The sequence below is a fragment of the Eurosta solidaginis genome, chromosome 1 (assembly GCF_040869045.1).
Source record: "Eurosta solidaginis isolate ZX-2024a chromosome 1, ASM4086904v1, whole genome shotgun sequence".
Lineage (NCBI taxonomy): Eukaryota > Metazoa > Arthropoda > Insecta > Diptera > Tephritidae > Eurosta > Eurosta solidaginis.
The window spans coordinates 383,096,794-383,115,336 of NC_090319.1; the positions used below are offsets into that span (position 1 = coordinate 383,096,794).

Here is an 18,543-nt window from a genome sequence, read left to right on the forward strand (position 1 = left end):
TGTTGTTAGCTTAATATTTAATTTGTGCGTGACTACGTCCGCTTAAACAGCCTGCGTCAGTCTCATCGAAACCGCATTCATCATTATCATCATCGTTGGTGAGAACCTTACAGATACGCAATCTTCTTATTCCTTTAACTTCCCTGTTTTGTTGTTGTTTGTGTATTTTACGTACTTTTACTAGCACGTTCACAGCCCTACGAGTAGACCGACAATTATTTTCCCATTGAGCCAACTAAAATTCCTTTGGTTTGTGCGCCTGTAAGTATGCCATCATTATCATCATCATCAGTGTGGATACCTTACAACACAATGCGCTGACTTTAGCTTTAAGTGCGGCGTTGAGGCAGAAAATTATCATAATTTTATAATTCATTTTAAGGCAGCGGATAAATGGGTGAGCACGCCTTTTACTCATACCGAGCGCACCAATGCCAACACGCAAAAAGATGGCAAATTATAGCACGCAGTTATATACACAAATATATGTGGTTACCAGGGGCCAGAAATAGTTGCTGCTTTGTTCTATTTTAGAGGGGCTATGGGCAGTTCTGTTTCGGATATGAATTCTTCACGCTGCGGTACTAGCAGCTTATGGTTGGGGATACACAGGAGCACTACGGCCGAGTTACTTTTGTCGGAGGACTAAATGAGGGGATGCATTTACTCAGACAGTTAACGTGCGAGTCATAGTGCCCAGTAACGTAACATAAGGCACTAAAAATGGTTTCAGCGTGAAGTACATCAGTACGGTACAGTACAGTACAGTACATCAGTACGGGATCTACATGTTTTATGGCTGATAGAATCTGCAGAGGGATTATTTTTGCATACTCCATCGTAGCAGTATAGTTGCGATAGCACATTGACCCGTGACGACGCCCGTAAGTTCTCTCGCTGTCGATTAGTTTAGCTTGAGACGTACAGTTCTTCATTATCTATCTATCCCTGATTCCCACAGGTTTGTGCATATCAAGATCATTGCTGTAATAGACCTAGAGTTCCTCAGCAGATAAACATGTACGGGTATGACCATTTTAAAAGCTTTCCTATCATTCTTTTAAACATATTCATTTCCTTCGATGTTGCTGTGAGTGGCGATCCATAAAAGCGAATAATTGATATGCCAGAGAAGTTCAACACCTCCGTAAAATATTTTTTTAATAACTCAAGGCTGTCACCAAAGATACATTGGTATCTGAGATTGTACTTTGAAGTAGTCGAAGTGCTCTCTAGTGGGCGTGAAGAAGGTGGGCGGTTGTATTTTTTCTCCGGACCTATGACTAGAGATCTCCTTTCGTCTTCCCTGCCATTGTAGCGTACATAAGGCCGTAATGTGTGGCATCTTTGCCTAAAGACGGGAAAAGGCTGATACTTTTCCCAAACAGCCAGTCCGCGCTTAAGGTAAGGCCTGATGTATCGACAGCACAAATTCGATAACTGACTGTCGCAGATCTCTCAATGAGACAGCAACGGAGCAACTGTATAACTGATGAGCTGGACAGCAGAGGTATGATCATCTTGAAAATGATTTGATAGATATACCTTTGACCTTTCTTAAATTCCATGCGAGCACGAACACAGTAGGCAAGACAAACATGCTCTGGTCAACGCTTTCCTTCCTATGATATGATTATTGCCGTAGCTGCCGATGCATTTAGAAGGACCATTTTTTACGCCGCGTTAAGGCACTAAGTAGAAGGAGGTTGGTCGGTCTCAATATTTCAGAATAAGAGTGATATTTAAATTCATTGGCTTCACGGAGTGTTTAGATCCGTTCTAGCTGGTGCATGTAGGATTGCTTTCCGTTATGGTATCACAATGGGCCAATTGGTGGCTGGGATGCAGCTTTTTGACCCAGTACTTTTAACTGGAAGTTGGGAAAGAACGACTTGATGGGAAAAGTAATAAACATGAGATTGTAATAAGATTTCCCCGCCTTATAAAATACGTAGTAGTTACGATCCCTGGATATTTTATGTAAAGAAACTCTTCGATTAATCTTATATTATGTATAGTAAGTCAGTAAATGATGTGTGTCCAACTCATCCGTTGGTAATCACAATAATAATGGCCAAGTTCATGACTACATATCAAAGCCGTCAGTAAAGCAGACACAACTTAAAAAGTGTTCGCTTGGCACTGGCTGAAAATAGGGCGAGAATGTGTTGGAAAGGCAGACAGCAACGGAGATCTGTCTGGGTTGGCCTTTTTAGTCTGTGAATGTGTGTATGCCATACGGACGGCTGGCTAACGGAATAATGAGACTTGCTGACAATGCTTGTTGAATGCTGTTGATATTTTAAGTTTGCCAACCTAGAAATGCGGCCAATGTTGCGGTCGTCGGCTGAGTGTGCATGTGATGTGCCGTTGCCGTAAAAGTGCCAAGATGTGTATATTAACACGAAAATAGTAATTATACGAAAGAGAGTAAAAACTGATTTCGTAAACCTAACTAAAATAAGTTTCTGAAAACATAATTAATGCATGGAAGTGGTTCAAGTGGTAATTTTTTTCAACATCTCAGTATTAAATGATGTAAGGGCAAAACTTTGTTTAGAGTGTTTATAGAATGTTTTGGGAAGAAGCAAAAATTAAAGAAGAAGAGCAAGTCAAAAAAGAAAAAAAACAATAGCTTGACAAAGAAAGAAGTGCATGTTGTTTCTGTTATAGTTTTTGAAACCTTTTCTTAACCGCTGGAGTAGGGAAGAAGCGTAAATTGCTGTCCGCCAGATTTCAATAGGATATAATCCGTTCGCTACTATACCATGTGGGATGGTATTTACATTATCCTTAGAGAGGGAAACCCTTCATAGCAGTGCAAGACAACCAAAGAATTTTCAGCCCTGTCTTCCACATTAAGCTTCCATGACTGCTTGCTATTAATAATACCCCCAACGTACTGAATCCTGTTACACAGCACCTGAGATAGTCTTAAAGGAGTAAAGACTTTCTCACGAATCGGGCCAGCTCCGCTTAGCTGGGTAAAAGAAGCATCTGTGTATTTAGAAGTTTCTCCCTGACAAGTATTGCGTGATCATCAATATAGGCTACAATTTGACCAAAGTAAGGCAGAATGATTACCCCTGCGGTGTATAGATCTTTACCTACCTTGTCATCGCTCTCCCTTCTGCTCAAATTGTTCTACCGCTCAGCCGTCTGCAAGTAGATTCTACCTGTGTCAAATCAAAGCTAGTCGGGCTCTTTCTTTGGCACACATTTTTTGCTCTAAAATGACTCTCCCATCAGCGTGACACTTGAATGGCGAATATGTTTGTAGCCCTACCCTTACAATGGGCATGCTGACTAGCCGAAAAACGCTCCGGAGGAATTCTGTTCCTTAAGTAAAGATCGATCAGGCGTTGCAGCGTTACAGCGGGGATTAAGGGTTTGATAAGGGCGTGTCAGCGCTTCCTAAAGGAAAGAGAACGGGCTGGTTAGCGCAAAGCCATTGGGGGGGGGGGGGGGGGGGGGAGAATTGAGGGCTTCTTCCCACATTCCGAGACTGGCGGACTGCGCCGAACCAGCATCACTGAATAAAGAAGATAGTAGAAAACCTACTAAGTACATTTAGGAAGGCCAGCGAAGAGTTTGATAATCCCTCTCAATAAGAGCAGCCCGAGTATCGGCCAAGAAGATTTCAGAAAAAGAGTCTCTCACTTGCTCACCGCGCCTTGGCGGCATAATTTCAGAATTTTTTTGGGGTCAGTTACCGCACGTTTTGGGAATCATGTTCGGATCTCTTCGGGACGGTTTCGGTACTAATTCGGAATTATGTCGGGACGGTTTTCAGATCGTGTTCGAGGTAATTTTGAGAATATTTCGGAATTGTTGTCAGCATCATTTTGGGATGGTTTTCGGTATCATTTGCGGTCTATCTCTCTATCAATTCGGGGTTTTTCGGATCCTTTCGGGAGCGGTAGCTATAATTTCGCAACCGTTTCGGTATTACCCTTTCACTATTCCGGTATAATTTGCAAGATAATTGCGGGACTATTTCATTATTATTTTTGCCTTGATTTTGAGATAATTTGGGTAGCATTTCAGGATAATTTCATAATTGTTTTTGGTATCATTTCCGTTATTTCATAATAATTTTCGGGAAAATATCTGGACGATTTCGAATTAGTTGGTTACTCTTATCATATAACCTTTAATTTCATCAATGTTACTAATAGAATCCATATTTCTCATTTATGCCAGTTCAGTTGAGACGGTGAAAGTCATATCAAAGAACATTTATATATATGTATGTACCTACCTATTAGAGATAAAAGCACTGACACATGAGTTGAGCTGCCATGTCATATAAAAGTTGACAAATCTTTATCATTTTAGAGTCATAAAAGGTATCTAATTTTAGGCTAACCTATACAAACATATATACAGACATGGCCACTTGAGCATATGCTGTGTTTATGAGCATTTCAAATGCAAACGAAAATTGAATTTATGCAAATTAGATGAAGGGCATAAAGAGCACTGTAGCATAACGCCAAAAGTGTGTATGGGATGTGCAAGAAAAATTATGCAGATAAGTGCATAAGGAGCCAGTTCGGCAAGTCCAGATAGCAGGAGGTTGTGTGATCAGTATTTATGTTAATAATATCGTTTTAAGCAGGCAACTGTTGCGTGATGCATTGACAACATGTTGTGCCTTTGTTGAAAAGGTAAGTTTGTGCTTTAGAAGCGTTACGTTGAGCCACTGTCAAAAGAAAAAAAAAATAGTGGTTAACAGCTTCTGGTGCGAAAAGCAGACAATATAATACCGTGCGCATACTGATGCATTAGTATTATCAAATATTGAATAATAAAGATGTTGCATGTGCGAACTTGAGTGGAAAGCAGCGGAGCTTTACAAAATTCTAGTAGGTCACTTTCACCACACCACAAACTTTAACACAATTTTTAACATAATTTAAGCACACAAAATATACTGATTGGAGTTCTAGAGAGTAAAAATTAAAATTCTGAACAGATTAGCTGAATAAAAAATGTACAAATAATTGTTAAATAATAAATACAGACAGTGGTAGTTTAACATATTCTGCTGTGGTAAGTGGTGAATGTGACCTACTAGCATTTTGTGAAGCTTGCTTAACACTATTTTTCGTCCCTGCAACATCTCTATCTTAAAATTATCTCTGATATTATCACCTCATATACATCTCCGAAGAGATTATAGTGGAAGCTCTCTCCTAAACTGTAGTGTTTTTTTTTGTACAGAGTGTCAGTAACAGATATATCCATTTGAAATAACAATTATTAACTGTCATAAAATATTTTCTGTTTGACTTGTTTTCTGTTGCTTAAAATCAGCGCCCATTAGCTACAGCATTCTTATTACTTGAATCAATTAATAAGAGTTCTGTAAATAATAGAATATGCAAGTGGTTGAATTGAAAATGTGCTTTCTCTAATAAGTTTCGGCTGTCTATCGATTACTAGAGAATCTTGTGTTGTTCGAAATTTCGTCCTTTTCGTCAACATACTCAATATTCATTTACATATACATACATTTGTAAATATATATAATTATATTTGATATAGCTGAAATGTCAAAAACTTAAAGTTAAACAAGGAAGGCTAAATTCGGGTGTAACCGAACATTACAAGCTTTGGAGACAAAATAAGGGAAAATCACAATATAGGAAAATGAACCTAGGGTAAACCTGGAATGTGGTTGTATGACATGTGTATCAAATGAAAGGCATTAAAGAGTATTTTATGAGGGAGTGGGCCATAGTTCTATAGGTGGACGCCTTTCCGAGATATCGCCATAAAGGTGGACCAAGGGTGACTCTAGAATGTGTTTGTACGATATGGGTATCAAATGGAGGGTATTAAAGAGTATTTTAAAAGGGAGTGGGCCATAGTTCTATAGGTGGACGCCTTTCCGAGATATCGCCATAAAGGTGGACCAAGGGTGACTCTAGAATGTGTTTGTACGATATGGGTATCAAATGAACGATGTTAATGAGTATTTTAAAAGGGCGTAGCCCTAAGTTGGATATGTGAAGGCGTTTTTGAGATACCGACCAAAATGTGGACCAGGGTGACCCAGAACATTATCTGTCGGGTACCGCTAATTTATATTATAATACCACGAACAGTATTCCTGCCATGATTCCAAGGGATTTTGATTTCGCCCTTGAGAACTTTTTCATTTTCTTCTTCTTAATATGGTAGGTGTCACTCCCATATTACAAAGTTTTTTCCAAAGTTATATTCTGCGTCAAAAAACCAATCCAATCACCATGTTTCACCCCTTTTTTCGTATTTGGTATAAAATTATGGCATTTTTTTTCATTTTTCGAAATTTTTGATACCGAAAAAGTGGGCATGGTCATAGTCTGACGTCGCCCATTTTTAATACTAAGATAAAGTAAGTTCAGATAAGTTCGTGAACTAAGTTTAGTAAATTTATTTAATAATTTGGGAAAATTTAAACAACGTGACATCAGGACGGACAAGGCGACAGCTGTTTCGATTATACCTTGTAAATCTCTTCAAACTCTTTTCTCCCGGGAGTCGGATTTGAAACCGCACTCCTACGATAGTTGAAAGTGTTACAAACGCATTCAGCCACGGCATGCCTTAGTTGTTGTAAAGTTTTTGCCAATTGCCTTCTCTGCATATTTTAATCTTTTACACATTGCATACTTCGTATGTAATTATGTGTTAAAGTTATGCTTGGTGGTAAGGCGATTTTCAAAGAAACTTGGTATTGTTGCTGTTTTTGTTCTATTTATAGAACTACAACGAATTAGCCAATTTTGTCTATTTGTATGAGTTAATCGGGGATTGCCCCGTAAGGATATATCAATTTTTGCTCAAGTTATCGTGTTAACGGCCGAGCGGAAGGACAGACGGTCGACTGTGTATAAAAACTGGGCGTGGCTTCAACCGATTTCGGTCATTTTCACAGAAAAGAGTTATCGTCATAGAAGCGATACCCTCACGAAATTTCACAAGGATTGGTAAATTTTTGTTCGACTTATGGCATTAAAGGTATCCTAGACAAATTAAATAAAAAAGGACGGAGCCACGCCCATTTTGAAATTTTCTTTTATTTTTGTATTTTGTTGCACCATATCATTACTGGAGTTGAATGTTGACATAATTTACTTATATACAGTAAAGATTTTCAATTTTTTTTTCAAATTTGACTTAAAATTTTTTTTTTTTTAAGTGGGCTTGTTCGTCATCCGATTTTGAGAATTTTTATTTAGAACACATATAGTAATAGGTGTAACATTCCTGCTAAAGTTTATCATGATACCTTCAACGACTGCCAAATTGCAACTTGCCAAACTTTTAAATTACCTTCTTTTAAAAGTGGGCGGTGCCACGCCGATTGTTCACTAATTTTCTATTCTGCGTCATAAGGTCAACCCAACTACCAAGTTTCATTGCTTTATGCGTCTTTGGTAATGAATTTTCGCACTTTTTCGGTTTTTCGAAATTTCGATGTCGAAAAAGTGGGCGTGGTTATAGTCCGATTTCGTTCATTTTTAATAGCGATCATCTCAGAGTGCCCAGGAACTTACATACCAAATTTCATTAAGATACCTCAAAATTTACTCAAGCTATCGTGTTTACGGGCGGACGGACATGGCTAAATGAATTTCCTCTTTCGCCCAGATCATTTTGATATCTAGAAGTCTATATCTATCTCGACTAGTTTATGCCGTTACGGGGTACCATTATGCGAACAAAATTAATATACTCTGTGAGCTCTGCTCAGCTGAAATTTATTGGCAGTGGATATCCTACTATCTAAGCATATATCTAAAAGTCGTATATTCATGGAAAGGTTATCAATGTGGGCATTTTTAAGTCAGACAGTGATTCTCTATGGTATGCATGTGAGTAAGTTTTTACTGTTTACATACATATTGACTGGCATGATAATATCGAACATACTTACATACAAGTTTGTGATGCTTATATATGCAACCGGGTTTCGTTTCGATGAAAATTGCGTAAATATATCATGGCGAAATGAAGCTGACAGAAGTGTGTGATAAAAGCAAAATGAAATGCACTTTTTACATGCACACACATACAGCAGCATTAACACCCATACATAGAGTTTTTCACATAAATTGTTAATGCACAACATAAAGTATGTATGTATATTAGACTGTGCCAGAAATATATGGAAAATAATTTGGATTCCTAAATTGTATTTTGTTTAATTTTGTATTTGTTGTACCACATACATTTTGATGAAAGGATTGAAAAAGATTTTGAAACAGTTTGATAATAACTTATTCCTGTGGGAATTTTTCTTAAATTAAAAACAATTGGTATGGGGAGGTAGGTAGGTTGAACTGGCCGGTCCATGAGGACCTCACATAGACTGATTGAGTCCGTAGTATTACCAGACCAGGGGAAAAACAGAAAAAGTTGAAAAGCCAATAAAGCTACAGCCTTAGTTTCCCTAACAACAATTTTAAAAATTTCTGCATATTTTTATTAATAGAGATCACGTTCCACTGCGACCTTTATAAAGATTTATTACTCTTGACCTTTCCGCCTAATATAGTATGTCTACGCTTTTAATGTATTTAAGTACCTCTTCAGGCTTTTTACTCCATTTCACCAGGGAATTAAGAGTCACGTCAAGTATATGAGATGGTCTTTGTCAGAAAATGGATACCAGCGTTTCATGCTCCAGCTCACAAAAGCGACAGGCTTGTATGTCGGATAGGTTTTATTGACTGAGGTGATATCGTATACTACAGTGTCTCGTGTAGTATCCGTTGAGTGCTCATAAGTTCCCTCTGCTCACATTAATAAGTTTGACTGATACTCGTAGGTGGAAGTAAAAACAATTTGGCCTTACTTGGCCCTAGACACTCACTAAAGTGTTGTCTCAAATAATTTGTTTCCCAGTCACTTATGGTTTCCCTAGTGTGTACCTTTGTGGGTCGACAGCAGTAAGTGTGAAATATTTAATATTTTAGTTGGGCTGTAAACAAAACTAGTTTAACATGGATACAAAACAAAACATACACATTTTATTACCCATACTCGACTGTTCTAATTATGAATGGGGGTTTAGAAATCCCAAGTGTAATATCACGCTGTTTTACGAGTGAAACAGCTATTATAGCCGCATCGATGTCACGTTCCTGGGTTTTCACGAACAATTTTCAAGTGAATAATTGTCATTAAACATATTAACTAGTCATAACACATCCGTTTTTATACTCAGTTGAGCAGAGCTCACATAGTATATTAAGTTTGATTGCATAACGGTTGGTTGTACAGGTATAAAGGAATCGAGATAGATATAGACTTCCATATATCAAAATCATCAGGATCGAAAAAAAAATTTGATTGAACCATGTCCGTCCGTCCGTCTGTCCGTCCGTTAACACGATAACTTGAGTAAATTTTGAGGTATCTTAATGAAATTTGGTATGCAAGTTCCTGGGCACTCTGAGATGATCGCTATTAAAAATGAACGAAATCGGACTATTACCACGCCCACTTTTTCGACATCGAAAATTTCGAAAAACCGAAAAAGTGCAATAATTCATTACTAAAGACGCATAAAGCGATGAAATTTGGTGGGTGAGTTGAACTTATGGCGCAGAATTGAAAATTAGTAAAATTTTGGACAATGGGCGTGGCACCGCCCATTTTTAAAAGAAGGTAATTTAAAAGTTTTGCAAGCTGTAATTTGGCAGTTGTTGAAGATATCATGATGAAATTTGGCAGGAACGTTCCTCCTTATACTATATGTACGCATAATAAAAATTAGCAAAATCGGAGAAGGATCACGCCCACTTTAAAAAAAAAAAAAAAATTTTTTAAAGTACAATTTTAACAAAAAATTTAATATCTTTACAGTATATAAGTAAATTATGTCAACATTCAACTCCAGTAATGATATGGTGAAACAAAATACAAAAATAAAAGAAAATTTCAAAATGGGCGTGGCTCCGTCCTTTTTCATTTAATTTGTCTACGATACTTTGAATGCCATAAGTCGAACAAAAATTTACCAATCCTTTTGAAATTTGGTACGGGCATAGATTTTATGACGTTAACTGTTTTCTGTAAAAATGTGCGAAATCGGTTGAAGCTACGCCCAGTTTTTATACACGGTCGTCCGTCTGTCCTTCCGCATGGCCTTTAACACGATAACTACAGCAAAAATCGACATAACTTTACTGAACTTTGTTCACGTACTTATCTGAACGCACTTTATCTTGGTATAAAAAATGAACGAAATCCGACTATGACCACGCCCACTTTTTCGATATCGAAAATTACGAAAAATGCCATAATTCTATACCAAATACGAAAAAATGGATGAAACGTGGTAATTGGATTGGCTTATTGACGCGAAAAAACTTTGTAAAATGGTTGTGACATTTACCATATTAAGTAGAAGAAAATGAAAAAGTTCTGCAGGGCGAAATAAAAAACTCTTGAAATCTTTGCAGGTATTACATATATAAATAAATTAGCGGTATCCAACAGATGATGTTCTGGGTCACCTTGGTCCACATTTTGGTCGATATCTGGAAAACGCCTTCACATATACAACTACCACCACTCCCTTTTAAAAATACTCATTAACACCTTTCATTTAATACCCATATCGTACAAACAAATTCTAGGGTCACTCCTGGTCCACCTTTATGACGATATCTCGAAACGGCGTCCACCTATGTAACTAAGGATCACTCCTTTCTAAAATACTCATTAGCACCTTTTTTTTGATACCCATATCGTACAAACAAATTCTAGAGTCAACCCTGATCCACCTTTATGGCGATATCTCTAAACGGCGTCGACCTATAGAACTATGGCCCACTCCCTCATAAAATACTCTTTAATACCTTTCATTTGATACATATGTCATACAAACACATTCCAGAGTCACCCCTGGTCCACCTTTATGGCGATATCCCGAAATGGCGTCCACCTATACAACTATGGCCCACTCCCTTTTAAAATACTCTTTAATACCTTCCATGTCATACAAACACATTAGAAGGTTACCCTAGGTTAATTTTCCTACATGGTTATTTTCCCTTATGTTGTCACCATAGCTCTCAACTGAGTATGTAATATTCGGTTACACCCGAACTTAACCTTCCTGACTTGTTTATTGTTAATTTCAATCAGCACACTTTTGCAGCCAATAAAGAACTAAACTGAAATAGTCCCTCCAGCAATAAAAACAAATGCAGATTTGAAGAAACAAGCTTTTTTAATTTTTGATATTTTTTGAATTTCTGTGGATTAAAAAAGAAATCATATAAAGTGGACAAAAATTTTACAAATATTAATATCTTTTAGTATTATTATAAAAGTCTTATGACACGTTTCAATCAAACAGTACCAAACAAGCATCGAAATAATCCCCAAATATGATACCAAGGATTCAGAGAAAGTAAAGAAATTACTTCCTATATAGTACAGAAATTTTAGCCAAAATAGTCTGCAGTGAAACCAGAAAGGTTAAGTCACTAGAACAACAACAAATTTCTGAAAGAAGCCAAATTCTAACTGTCTTCCCATCGGAAACAAGAACTATAATGGTGACCTTGCATATAATACATTTGGAAGAGGACAATTTCCTGCATTTCACACGACATTCGCTATGGACTTACAGGGGCTGAAGTGCGGTCACCGAATTTTTGTACGTCTTTCAGGTGGACCCTTCCTGAGAGCTGTTACAGTACTGCACGCAGAACTTTTGATTTACAGTTGGACCGTACTCAGAGTAAGGAAACCCGTGCTTCGCAATTGGATGAATGTCGTTGATTCTTATAACTGTAGAGTATAAAGGGCGTTTTCAGGGTCAGGAGCAGGGGATGACTTTTTTTCTCCGAATGTAGTTGGTAGGGCAATATGCCTGCGGACTTGGAGAGGAGATGGTTTCCTGTTTTCCATTCTTCGAGCGGTGCGTAATGCATATAGTGGTCAAACCGGAGTCGTTGTTGAGGAGAAGTGGAACTAAAATTTCTGGATTAAGTAAAGTAAGGTATAATCTGTTGCAACGTGGAAAATCATCACCGAATTTGATGTGAAATCCGATTCTGCTAGGAGGAGGGAGGAAGTGCACCCTAATAAACATGCACCCGGATGTGAAGCTATCAGGAAGTTCTTTTGCACAAAATGCATTCACCATACAACTTTAAGTGTGTGCGTGTGTGTGTTTTACAAATTTACTATGCAACAACATGAAAATAGTATAGTCCGAAATTAAGAATGATATATCCACAAATGCTCGTTCAACTAAAAATGAACACTAACACACAGCCACAAATACATCTAGGAAGAATGCATGTTATAGATAAATCGTTTGCTTTAACAAGTGGGACGTTATAGCACACTAATCAGTTGATGTGTATGAATTGTTGTTGTAAATATATGAAGGTTGTGCGGTAAGCAGAGTTGATGTACGAAAATCGTTTTTGAAGGGAAGTTGCTGAGAGTTTGTCATCATGTCAGCATTACATACAACGAACCTACATTGGCACATCTACAAAAAAAGGCACATACATACTACATACTTACATGCATTGTTTTATTCAGGGAATGGAAATAACTATAATTGGTCAAAATTTTAGCTTTCGAGAAAGATATTGCTTTTAATTTTGTGAGGTTTGCTATGAAACCCGAAAACAATAAATTTTCTCGAACCTTTTTTTTTATTATAGTTATTTTATAAACTCGAAAAAAATTTTATTCTGTGAGCGGAATAACAAAAATTAAAAAAAATAGCTACAGTTTTCCGAGCGAAGTAAAAACCTCAACCTAAGCCGACCGCAAAAAAATGTTAAAATATAAAATGACATATTCTTGGAGTGGAATAAAAAACTATAAAATAACTGTTATTTTCCCAGCGAAATAGAAATAAATGTTATTTCTCCAGCGAGACAAAAATTAACCGTTAGCTGACAATCAAAATAAAAAACCGAAATAAACACAAACGCGAAATAAAAATTAAAAAAAATAACTCGTATTTGTGAGCGACTAATAAAGTCATATTTTTCGAAAGGAAAAAAAGAATTATAAAACTGTTGCTTTTCGAGCGTATTGAAAAATAATTAAAAAAAAAAAACAACTACTATTTTCGGAGCGAAATAAAAAAATTTAAAAAGTAACTCATATTTTTCGTGGGAAATAAAAAGACCTGAAAAGTAACTTTTATTTTACGATCACAATAAAAACTAACTCGCAAACTCTTATTTTCTTAACTATTTGAGCGAAATAAAAAAATCAGAAGAAAGCTCAATTTTTCAAACGAAATAAAAACTAAAAAGGAGGTACCAAAAAGCTATTTCATATTAAAAAAAATTATTACGATCCCTGGCTTTATTACGTCAATTCCCTGTATTCGTTAGTGCCACATATAGTTTAGTTCACAGTGGCATAGGTCATGGATTGTACAAAAGTCAAAATCATTTGGACATCGCTGCTGCTAAAATGAGATGCGTTGTCACAGTTGACGTCGACGTCACTCTTTAAGCAACTGATAACTTTGTTTTTTACATACATACGGAATAAAATGATTAGATGAATTGAAGAGAACGTCATGTAAATGCTGCGCAAGCGTTAATGAACGCCAGCTAAGAGAGTCAGTTAACGCATCATGCAAAAACACCTATAAATTTGTATATAATCGTAGATATATGTGTAAGTACATATGTGTACTATTGATATCAGCATTCATAAAAGTGTCCATGTGCAAGGCTGAGCCACGTGCTTCGTCGCTTCAACGCAGGATGTAAACAAATTTGGCGGAAACGCGGTAAAAAATGAAAATTGCATAACATAAGCGGTTAGCAAAAATAAAAGCGAATGAAGCAGCGACAAAATGCAAATGTGAAAACAAATACAATTACAGCTGAGTGGCTGCAAGTATGAAGAAGGTGCTAACAGGAAGTAGACGGTGACTGTGGTTAGCACCGAATGTATGATTTCGTTGTGGTTTTTTGCTTTTGTGCTTTATATATGGTTTTTATATTGCAGTGTGGTTGTGTGAATGTGTGCGTGGTTGTTTTTGTTATATTTACTGTGCTCGTATTTGTAGTTTACTGATTTTCGCGCGCGCTTTGTTCGCAGTGCAATTGGAGTTCGTTCGCCTGCTTGGTTCACCGCTTTATGTGCATAACTATCATTTTTCATTATTTACGTACGATAAATGTTTATATTTGTTTTTGTGTTGTGCAACATTTTTTTTGGCCAATATGTAAATGGAAAGCAATGTGAATTTGGCATAGCAGACGGTGAAGGTATCTTTGGTTATAAAAAGTGAACAAAAAACGCATGGACGCATGATATAGTGATGACAAATACATACACTAAGCATATAAATATATGTAAATGAACTGTGATTTTGAATTGGAAAAAATACTGAATTGTTTAATTTGCATTAACTTCACCTATAATAATATTTTTGCACCAATTAACATTTAACGTGTGTTTTATGTCGAAAAGTTGGAATTATTCTATTGTTTAGATATGTATATATGTATCCAGGTCTCCTATATATTTCTAAATTGTTTCGATCCGCGCGCCATCTAGCGGCTCTTACTTTACCTTTAATTTCATTATTTCGGTGCTCTTGAAACTTGATTATGAGATTCGCCCGCTTACGTATGATATTCGAAATTACTCGATCAGTGCGCCTCCTGGCGGAAATTTTTGTTACAAGTATTTCACTCCCTTTAGCCTCTGAAAACGTGTAAAATATGAAGCCTCTTGTTTGCCAGGAACTTACACAAAAATCGATGGAAAGATTCCGAATCTCATATAAATTTTGTAATTATTTCAATCCGTACGCCACCTCGACATTTTCTCATTTTTTTGTGTTGTCTGGGTCCTCTAAGCTATGTAAGCTAAGTTAGCAACTCAATGGTAAGTTTCTCGAAAGTTGGTAGCAAAATTCTCCCGTTTGGTTCGAAAATTCGGTTCGAATTTCGTAAGTTTATTCTTCTTGCATGCATTGTTATTGGCTTTTCAGCCACGTATGAAGGTTATAGCACAGAGATTTTTCTAAATATTTGGAGACGTTCGTCACCTAGCGAAAGTTGTTGTCATATGTATTAAACTGTTGATTTTTAACTAAATTTTAAGTTTCACGTCTCTAGCTCACTAGGAAGATACTTTAAAACCAACCTAATGAATTCAACTCTTGTGTGAACTCTCTTCATTTTTCGATGTTGTTGTTGTACTGCATACTGTCATATCTTGCTCGCTGCGCCTAACGTATTTGGCTTTTTAATTGCATTGCCTTCTGAACTGTGCGTAGTTTTTCCAGTTTGTACCTCAAACAGAAGTCTCTTAAACCCTAATCGCGAAATTCCGCCAGGTGGAACGAAATTTCCAAATATCACGACCCGGACGTCATCTATCAAAAAATTTCCCCTTTTATAATACATTGAGGTTCCTCACTAAGTATGAGGAAAATTTTACTCTATTGCTTTTATTGCATTGTGACCTGACTTAAGTCTAATGTTTTAAGTTTAAATAGGATTATAAGCTATTTTCAAAGTTTCAAGTCTCTAGCTTTCCCGGAATTTATCTCAAATTGCCTCATACAATTTCCAAATTTGAAACAGTTCTTATATATCATGATCGCCCTCGATGAGTATGAAGCTACTGAGATACCTTCGCTCTCCACGTCGTGTTTTTTTGGGATTTCAGGCGAATGCCTTTGGTGCATTGGCCATATTGCCAGGCTCTACACGTCCGCTTCATGGCTTGTAGCGATAATAGCTTTCCTTACTTGCGACATCACACATTATATCTCGCCCTCGTCCAACTTCTTTTTCCTGTTCTTTATAATGTTAGAAATAAATATCAATTTCCTAAACCTTTCTAAAAGCTCCGGTTCAAAAGTTTCTCTTTTGATGGAAAATATGATTATATTTATGTATGTTGTTAAAGTTAATCTTAATTTAACCCTGCAAATGGGGCCTCTTACCTGAAATTGTAATGCTAATCAAAGTTAAAGGCTCCCAAAGAGTAGGTTTAAACTCTAGTGAAATAAAACATGCACTGAAAAATCATCAGCAGTTACTTTTATTCCTATCTACACTACATCTCCACCCTGTTCAGTATTTCAATGCTTATAATAAACAGTTAACTGAACTGAATAAAAAGCTTTTATTAATTATTTTGTCCTTTGAAGTATTAATTACAAATTAGATACGTGACACTCACGTGTATGCCTACCCAAATGCTACGAAGCCCCAAATATTCATACATAAATATAATTCACTTACATACACAACTGCATTCCACTTAACAGCTGACCGTTGCAACGCGCCTCATTGCACACTAAATAAAACATAGCAAGAGTATAAACGAGACATATTCGAGGTAACTTCTGCAAGTATATTTATGTGTGTGTGTGCTGGCTTGCGCGAGCACAAAAGCAAAACAACATAAACAACCAAACCAAAACCTAAGGTTTTCCCGACAGACAGATATTGTAGAGCGCAAAAAGTTAAAATAAGAGAGTACATACAAGAAAGAGTAATGTATATACAAATTAAGTGGGTGGCAGTGCGGCATTGAGGGAGAGCTTGTGTGGCTGTTTGTGTTTGCATTTGTGTTTATAAGCTTTGCAGTTTGCAACAGTTACAAGTAGAAGAGCATAGCAACGACAGAGATGCCGGTGGCAGCAGTAGCAACGCAGCCGAAGGCTGATAACCGAAGCATAGCAACGAAAGACAAAAGCAAGGCTAACAACAACACAATGACTAAGTGTGATGCCAAAGATGGATGCTAATATAAACGAATTGCTCGAAACGATATGACGTTGACGTCAACGTCGACGACGCAGTTAATGTCGCTGTCACTAGCACTGCAACGCATGGTAAATGGCTTAAATGAAGATGATACAAAGCTGTGAAACAAATTTTAGAAGTCAGTCATAGCCGGTATTTCGAATAGTTTGGACGTGTTTAGCGGATAAAAAAATTAATAATAAGAACGGGTTAAAGAGTAAAAAGGAGTAGTGTGACTCTGGTGTAGGTTGTGTAGGTGCACATACTGAGTTAGTTGTAGGCAATAAACAGTGAGTGCACTGTAGTGTGGTGTGGTAGTGATTTGGTTTTTGGCTTAAACCATACACACATCCATATATATATGAAAAAGTGTTTTAGTGGTATACAACAAAAACTAAAACAGCACATCAAAATGCCTACTTCTACATACAAGTTACAAATACTAGCGCATATTGATAACTAAGCATGTAATATCAGTGTGTTTGTTTGAATTTCGGGTATGTGCCTATTTTAGAGATTAAATGGCATTAACATAGGCGAAGGTGGCAATAGTGCTGATGTTTGCATAGAGTGCGGGTTGAAAAAAGGAGTTTTATTTATATAAATTGCTTGTATCCTATAAACGTAGATAACTCAATGCCTATGCTTGCCAATACATATGTAATTTAATGCGGTTGATTAGAAATTCAGTTTTTGGTTATATGCGCCTAAAAGTATGTTAACAGTTTTGTGTATATACTATTTGCTGGATGTGCGCCTATAAATGTGTTATCAACTTTTTTTTTGGAATAAGCGGTATTTAAGGACCAAAATTTACCAAAAATTGCGCTTTAACACGTGTCGGTCGTTTCGTACCAAATTTATCGGTATATTGGGCTGTCGTGTCGAGACGTTTTACGGTTAGATAATTTAAGTGCCATTTTTCTTAACACTATACATTTCGAATGTGTAACACACAAGTACGCTCATAAAAAATTCAGCAAAAAACAAAAACAGGCCAAATATAACTGTTTTGTTGTGACTAAGCTATGAGTGAGCTGAAGTACTAGCGGCCTTATTCGCTGGAGCAAGGTTGATGCTGGTGCGCCTTTCAGTGCGCACAAAAGCTGAACAAATTTAAATAAATGTTAAAAGGAAAGAAATAATAAAATATTAAAAAAGGGTAAACATTTTCTGCCTAAGTGCGCTCAAAGGTTAACTAAGCTTGAAAGCCTTAATGTATGTGATAAGAGCACTAACAAGAAGTTACAAAAAAAGTAACAACAGCGACAACAAAAATAATATGTGAATTGGAAATAAAGTTTCGAAAGTGTGAAATCGTCAAGTGTGAAAAGGTCAAAGTACAAAAGTTAGGTACAATTTTAATGAATAAAAAAATGTTTAGCTGAGAGCAAAGTGAATACAGCAGTTAAACAAGAATCAAGTGAGCTTGAAATTGGGAAGGTCATTAGACGTATTTGCTAAGGTGTGACATAAGAAGGCAAAAGGCCATAAGTGCAAGAGTGTGTGTATTAAAAAAAAAAAAAAAAAGATAGCCTTAGTAGCAATTTAGGCGCTCGCGCTATCCACACACTTATGCCGCACAGCTTTCAACAAAAGTGGTAAGCAAAAAAAATTGTTTATTCAATTATGTTCCAGCAACTTTGGGGACACTCTGAATTAAAGATCAGGAGCAATATTGTAAAAAAAATTTAAAGCTTGAAAAGAGGATGTGACTTTTCGCTTGGAAAAATATTTGTTTGTCGTCAAGAGTGAAGTAAAATAAAGCCAA

At 36.7% G+C, this 18,543-nt stretch overlaps 1 protein-coding gene across 7 annotated transcripts in view; it reads left to right on the plus strand.

The window, feature by feature from the left end:
* The window catches only part of Dscam3 (Down syndrome cell adhesion molecule 3), a 296,098-nt gene that overhangs the window by 27,634 nt on the left and 249,921 nt on the right, over positions 1 to 18,543 (plus strand). For 6 of the 7 annotated variants that reach the window (XM_067763261.1, XM_067763263.1, XM_067763264.1 and 3 more), the window contains exon 1: positions 18,256 to 18,373. The exons of the other annotated variant lie outside the window; for it this stretch is intronic. The gene's annotated coding sequence lies outside the window, so the exon portion shown is untranslated. Of the gene's footprint in view, positions 1 to 18,255; positions 18,374 to 18,543 lie in introns of those variants that run through there. 7 annotated transcript variants of the gene reach the window in all.